This window comes from Coregonus clupeaformis, unplaced genomic scaffold, assembly GCF_020615455.1.
Source record: "Coregonus clupeaformis isolate EN_2021a unplaced genomic scaffold, ASM2061545v1 scaf0330, whole genome shotgun sequence".
NCBI classification, from domain to species: Eukaryota; Metazoa; Chordata; class Actinopteri; order Salmoniformes; family Salmonidae; genus Coregonus; species Coregonus clupeaformis.
Genome location: NW_025533785.1, coordinates 16,527 through 24,246, shown reverse-complemented (window position 1 = coordinate 24,246; position 7,720 = coordinate 16,527).

Sequence of the window (7,720 nt, the reverse complement as noted above, 5' to 3'; positions counted from 1 at the left end):
TTTTAAACTTGGCATGCCCCCAGTGATCACTATATTGCTGTGAAAGGCACTTTCTATTGTTCTTTTTTCAAGTGATCATGTTTGCCCAATGACGTCCACCAAAAAAATAGTTAATGCCTTAACAGAGATTCTGGGCATGGAAGGAGTTCTGTGACTGTATGATATGATGTTGATGTTTGAAATTTTAAAGATAGGTCTTAAAAATGAAGTGAAATCACTTGTTTGTATATCATTTCCACAAATTGATTGTATCATAATACTGTGTTTAGTCTGACAGAAGACAAAGGGAAACGTTTTCAGTAGTGCAAAAGAATTGTGCAAAGTGCAAAAATACTGTAAACCTCATACTCTTGCAGGTGTTAAATTTTTTTTTTAACTGAACAATGCATAAATAATCGCCTCTTTATAACACACATTGTTGAATAAAAGTTCCTAATTAAACTATGCTGCCAGATTATATCTTGAGGGTTATGGCAATTTTGGCACTTTCCACAATTCTTTAGCACTACGTAAATGTCCTTAGGAAATCTGTTGCAATGAGAAGCAGGGCTCATCTTCATAATGTTTCAGAGTAGAAGTGCTGATCTAGGATCAGTTTTGCCTTTTAGATCATAAAGAATACAATTATATGGGTAGGAGGGTGCCGACTTTAGATCAGTACTACTAGTCTAATATGTTTTATGAATATCGGCCCCTTGGTGTATCTGACAGAAACCTGTCATATTGGACAGTTGTCCCTCTATTCTGAAAGGCTGTCACAAATAGCCTAACCCATTTTAATCTTAAGAAATACGATGAATTATGCAATGTATTCATTATCTCTGAAAGAATTTCAGATGCCAACAGTTTCAGACTGAAAGCTTCTCAGAATGAACTGACAATGAAGTGACACAGCCACATATCTATGCCAGCAGGTGGTGCTGCTGACATATTGATGACCCATTTCAAGCACCTGACCCCCAGGGTTGCAAGCACCTGCCACCGTGAAAGGAGACCAATTTACTAAATGTCACTATATGAGAATTTCAATTGCATTTACTTGATTCCTTGCATTCTCTCTCCTTGCCTCCTTTTCAAACCCAACTGGATGAGAAGGTCAGAGGTCCCTCCCTTCTGATATTCTCATCCAATGGGTTTTGAAAGGAGGCAAGGAAAGAGGATGCAATGAATCAAGGAAATGCAATTGAGATTCTCCCTATGTCAGTGTAGTGACTGTAAGGATCCCACACTGAGGATGACCTCTGTGGCCCATTCTTCCATTGACAATAATATGGTGGTCCTCTGTAGCTCAATGGTAGAGCATGGCGCTTGTAACGCCAGGGTAGTGGGTTCGATCCCTGGGACCACCCATATGTAAAAATGTATGCACACATGACTGTAAATCGCTTTGGATAAAAGTGTCTGCTAAATGGCATATTATATGTAGCATCATCACCACTTTTGCTTTTTTACAGAAAATGGTCTATCATAAAAACTTTACTGCTGACATGCTCAATTTTTTGGGACCATATCAACAGTGGACAAATATTATTTTTTTTGTAAAGTGATCCTTTTAAGAGTGGAGCAAGCAGGTCAAAGCATCACCTTTGACATGGAACTAGGCCTACTTTTAATGCAATGAATGATAGTTTAGGGAATTGTACAGTAGGTTGTGTTAGGACAGTGACAAAAAAATCGCAATTTAATCATTTTTAAATTCAGGCTGTAGCACAACAAAATGTGGTGTGAATACTTTCTGAAGGCACTGTTGAGTGACTGTCAGTGACTGACAAAACAAGAGAAAAACTGCTAATGCACAACCAAATTTCTAACTTACCGCTTCTGTCGCTTATGCCTGGAGCCGGCCCAGAAAGCCATTCTAAAATGTCTAAAAGAGTTCTCACAGCCTTTCAAGTTTAAGATGTCAGTTTATTTAGAAGTAGTGTAAATTCAACTAGGCCTAGTTTGTAATCTCCAAATACTCTCCCCACTTTTCAGGAATCTATAGGAATAGTCTCTTGTGACAGAAAATACATTTTCTTGGATCTGGGTTCTGAGGTTACCACAGGATGCAACTCTGAGGAGAACCCCAGTCTCTAGTAACAGTAGCCTACCGCTCAAGTCTCCAATGGTAACAACCCGGCTACAGCTCCATCTCTTGGTTCCAAAGTCAAAGTCTCTTACCGTGCTGGAACTGCTGACCGATGCAAGGCTAAATTCCTCTGGGAGTCCATCCTGTGTGTCAACCCTAGAAACCCCGCTGATGATTCTGAGGGAGGTTGACCGTCCAGGCTCATCTCAGAAGGTTGTGTCGGATCCCGAGCTGAACCAGCAGGCCTTGCAGCATCCCGGCCTGACCCAGAGTGCTGTGCATCATGTGCAGGCCAGAGCCAATGCCAGTCAGGTGTCTGGGTTCCTTTTCTGCCCCCCTGACAGGGGAGTGGTTGAAGGATAATCCTCCTGTCAATCAGGAGGTGAGCAAGCTCAAGAGGCCTGAACTGTCTCTTGAGGATTGCAACGTCATATAATTTTTGTTGAAAAATAAATAGCTATTTTTATTAGCAAACAGTCAGTCAGCCATGTGTTTTTATTCACCTTTATATTTGAGTTACACCAATGTTAACATCTGTCATGAGAGACTAGTCTTTAGGGCACATAGATGACAACAGTTGATTTTATTTCCAAGAAATGTGAGTCAAACACCCACAAAGGCCAATTAAGTGAACTGAACATGCTGTTACCCTCAAGATGTAGTGCAGAGGAAAAAAGCGATTGCTGTCAATTCAATTAATTTCCTTATTGATTTTCCATTTTATTTTATTACCAACAGGTCCTTATTGTTTTACCGTCACTTACTGGAATGTCTTTCCTTCAAAAAAGGCTGGTCGTTTTTGTGGTGATACATGCTCTATTTGCATTCTAAATCAGATCTTTCACCTGAAGTTTGTACAGAAAGCCAGTCAAATTAAAAGTCAAACTTTAAAGCGCATTTAAAATAATTTAAAATTGCAGTACATTTAAAATCGCAGCACACGTTACAGTAAAACAATCAAACAAAAAGAAGTAAACACAAACAAGAAGCATTAAAAGGGAATAATAAAATAACATAAAACACAAGTACAAGGCTCAGTTCCAAAATCATTCTCTTTCGCAGTTGAGATGTCCTGTAATTCTGGTGTGACAAGATCATTTGAACTGGTGTTGTCATTATCCTATCATACACCTCACCCTCACTGCTTACTGTCGCTGTGGAGCAATTGAGTGTAGAGAATGTGAAATGGAAATAGTTTGACTGGAGTATGTTAATGAGAAATGAGCCTGCAAAGCTTTTCACTCTGAATTGCATTATACTGATTGGCTGTAAATTGCTCTAAATCAGGAGCCATCATCGAACAAATGTGGAACACAAAGTGATGTAATTAAATGCATGAGTTACACCATAAAATGATCAGCCACACATTCATCTGAGAGCTGTAATAAACTGTCATAGATCTTTGAGACTGCAGCTAATGGTGGTCTCCTAATATGCATTTTAAAATTGGATTTGCAGAACCTCAGTAGCAATTTTTCTAGAAACAAACCACAGCTGGGTTTACATTTAAACTTGAAGTGATTTACCAAGCTAGTTTACACTTGCAACAAGTCGTGCCTCTCTTTAGGCTTTTAGAATAAAGGTCTGTAGGCCCTATCCAGAAACAACTCCTTGCCCGCCACACCTGTGTGAAGCTAGCCACAATAAGGATTAGCCACAATGGTGGAATTTGAGGTTCGCCTGCAAAATAAAAGTCTCCCATTGAAAATGATTCAAACGAATAGAAATAGTGGAATCATATTTGGACTAGATAATGATAAACAAGGTCAGAATGTTGTTATATAAATTCAACAAAGACAATAATTAGTTAATTTGACACAAAACATTTTAAAAATCACACTGTGGATTTAGAATTGCATTGGGGGCATACTTATATAAACGGTACAGCATAACCTATGGATTGTGCACCCATGAAGTGGGTATCAGCTTACTCAGTGACACCATTGTACAGCACCTCTGGAGCAATTAGGGCCTTGCTCAAAGGTGACAGATTTTTAATTTTTTTTACCTTGTCGGGTCTGGTATTTGAAAAAGCAACACTTTCAGTTACTGGTCCAACGCTACCTGCCGCCTCCCTGTGTCTATTGAACTATACAACTGTACAGCTAGAGATTGTGAAACCATGAAATGGGGTATCAGACTGCTCAGTGACACTCACAGAACACAACTGTGTAGCCTTTACACAAATATTAGCTTCTTAGCTCTTATTGGTTGCTGGTCCTGCTCACACTGCCCTATCCTATGCTTTGACTTCTTTCTCCCCTCTCTCTCCAGATGAAATCTTGCGACTTGTGACGACCGGCCGCCCAACAACCTGCCCGCTTGACCCTATCCCCTCCTCTCTTCTCCAGACCATTTCCAGAGACCTTCTCCCTTACCTCACCTCGCTCATCAACTCATCCTTGTCCGCTGGCTATGTCCCTTCCATCTTCAAGAAAGCGAGAGTTGCACCCCTCCTCAAAAACCTACATTCGATCCCTCCGATGTCAACAACTACACACCAGTATCCCTTCTTTCTTTTCTCTCCAAATCTCTTGAGCGTGCTGTCTATAGCCAACTCTCTTGCTATGTCTCTCAGAATGACCTTCTTGATCCAAACCAGTCAGGTTTCAAGACTGGTCATTCAACTGAGACTGCTCTTCTCTGTGTCACGGAGGCTCTCCGCACTGCTAAAGCTAACTCTCTCTCCTCTGCTCTCATCCTTCTAGACCTATCTGCTGCCTTTGATACTGTGAACCATCAGATCCTCCTCTCCACCCTCTCCGAGTTGGGCATCTCCGGCGCGGCTCACTCTTGGATTGCGTCCTACCTGACAGGTCGCTCTTATCAGGTGGCGTGGCGAGAATCTGTCTCCGCACCACGTGCTCTCACCACTGGTGTCCCCCAGGGCTCAGTTCTAGGCCCTCTCCTATTCTCTCTATACACCAAGTCACTTGGCTCTGTCATATCCTCACATGGTCTCTCCTATCGTTGCTACGCAGACGACACACAATTAATCTTCTCCTTTCCCCCTTCTGATAACCAGGTGGCGAATCGCATCTCTGCATGTCTGGCAGACATATCAGTGTGGATGTCGGATCACCACCTCAAGCTCAACCTCGGCAAAAGGAGCTGCTCTTCCTCCCGGGGAAGGACTGCCCGCTCCATGATTTCGCCATTACGGTTGACAACTCCGTTGTGTCCTCCTCCCAGAGTGCAAAGAACCTTGGCGTGACCCTGGACAACACCCTGTCGTTCTCCGCTAACATCAAAGCGGTGACCCGATCCTGTAGGTTCATGCTCTACAACATTCGCAGAGTACGACCCTACCTTACACAGGAAGCGGCACAGGTCCTAATCCAGGCACTTGTCATCTCCCGTCTGGATTACTGCAACTCGCTGTTGGCTGGGCTCCCTGCCTGTGCCATTAAACCCCTACAACTAATCCAGAACGCTGCAGCCCGTCTGGTGTTCAACCTTCCCAAGTTTTCTAACGTCACCCCGCTCCTCCGCACACTCCACTGGCTTCCAGTTGAAGCTCGCATCTGCTACAAGACCATGGTGCTTGCCTACGGAGCTGTGAGGGGAACGGCACCTCCTTACCTTCAGGCTCTGATCAGTCCCTACACCCAAACGAGGGCATTGCAATCTTCCACCTCTGGCCTGCTGGTCCCCCTACCTCTGCGGAAGCACAGTTCCCGCTCAACCCAGTCAAAACTGTTCGCTGCTCTGGCACCCCAATGGTGGAACAAGCTCCCTCACGACGCCAGGACAGCGGAGTCACTGATCACCTTCCGGAGACACTTGAAACCCCTACCTCTTTAAGGAATACCTGGGATAGTATAAAAGTAATCCTTCTACCCCCCCCCCCCCCACCCCACCCCCCCCACCCCCAAAAAAAAATATTTATATATATATCAGTGGGGAGAACAAGTATTTGATTCACTGCCGATTTTGCAGGTTTTCCTACTTACAAAGCATGTAGAGATCTGTAATTTTTATCATAGGTACACTTCAACTGTGAGAGACGGAATCTAAAACAAAAATCCAGAAAATCACATTGTATGATTTTTAAGTAATTCATTTGCATTTTATTGCATGACATAAGTATTTGATACATCAGAAAAGCTGAACTTAATATTTAGTACAGAAACCTTTGTTTGCAATTACAGAGATCATACGTTTCCGTCGGTCTTGACCAGGTTTGCACACACTGCAGCAGGGATTTTGGCCCACTCCTTCAGGTTTCGTGGCTGTCACTGGGCAGTACGGACTTTCAGCTCCCTCCAAAGATTTTCTATTGGGTTCAGGTCTGAGACTGGCTAGGCCACTCCAGGACCTTGAGATGCTTCTTAAGGAGCCACTCCTTAGTTGCCCTGGCAGTGTGTTTCGGGTTGTTGTCATGCTGGAAGACCCAGCCACGACCCATCTTCAATGCTCTTACTGAGGGAAGGAGGTTGTTGGCCAAGATCTCGCGATACATGGCCCCATCCATCCTCCCCTCAATACGGTGCAGTCGTCCTGTCCCCTTTGCAGAAAAGCATCCCCAAAGAATGATGTTTCCACCTCCATGCTTCACGGTTGGGATGGTGTTCTTGGGGTTGTACTCATCCTTCTTCTTCCTCCAAACACGGCGAGTGGAGTTTAGACCAAAAGCTCAATTTTTTTCTCATCAGACCACATGACCTTCTCCCATCCCTCCTCTGGATCATCCAGATGGTCATTGGCAAACTTCAGACGGGCCTGGACATGCGCTGGCTTGAGCAGGGGGACCTTGCGTGCGCTGCAGGATTTTAATCCATGACGGCGTAGTGTGTTACTAATGGTTTTCTTTGAGACTGTGGTCCCAGCTCTCTTCAGGTCATTGACCAGGTCCTGCCGTGTAGTTCTGGGCTGATCCCTCACCTTCCTCATGATCATTGATGCCCCACGAGGTGAGATCTTGCATGGAGCCCCAGACCGAGGGTGATTGACCATCATCTTGAACTTCTTCCATTTTCTAATAATTGCGCCAACAGTTGTTGCCTTCTCACCAAGCTGCTTGCCTATTGTCCTGTAGCCCATCCCAGCCTTGTAAAGGTCTACAATTTTATCCCTGATGTCCTTACACAGCTCTCTGGTCTTGGCCATTGTGGACAGGTTGGAGTCTGTTTGATTGAGTGTGTGGACAGGTGTCTTTATACAGGTAACGAGTTCAAACAGGTGCAGTTATTTCAGGTAATGAGTGGAGAACAGGAGGGCTTCTTAAAGAAAAACTAACAGGTCTGTGAGAGCCGGAATTCTTACTGGTTGGTAGGTGATCAAATACTTATGTCATGCAATAAAATGCAAATTAATTACTTAAATATCATACAATGTGATTTTCTGGATTTTTGTTTTAGATTCCGTCTCTCACAGTTGAAGTGTACCTATGATAAAAAGTACAGACCTCTACATGCTTTGTAAGTAGGAAAACCTGCAAAATCGGCAGTGTATCAAATACTTGTTCTCCCCACTGTATATATAAAACAAATTAAAATTAAAAATATATAAAAAAATTAATTGTAAAGTGGTTGTCCCACTGGCTATCATAAGGTGAATGCACCAATTTGTAAGTCGCTCTGGATAAGAGCGTCTGCTAAATGACGTAAATGTAAATGTAAATGTTATTGCAGGACTTTGACTGTGGGA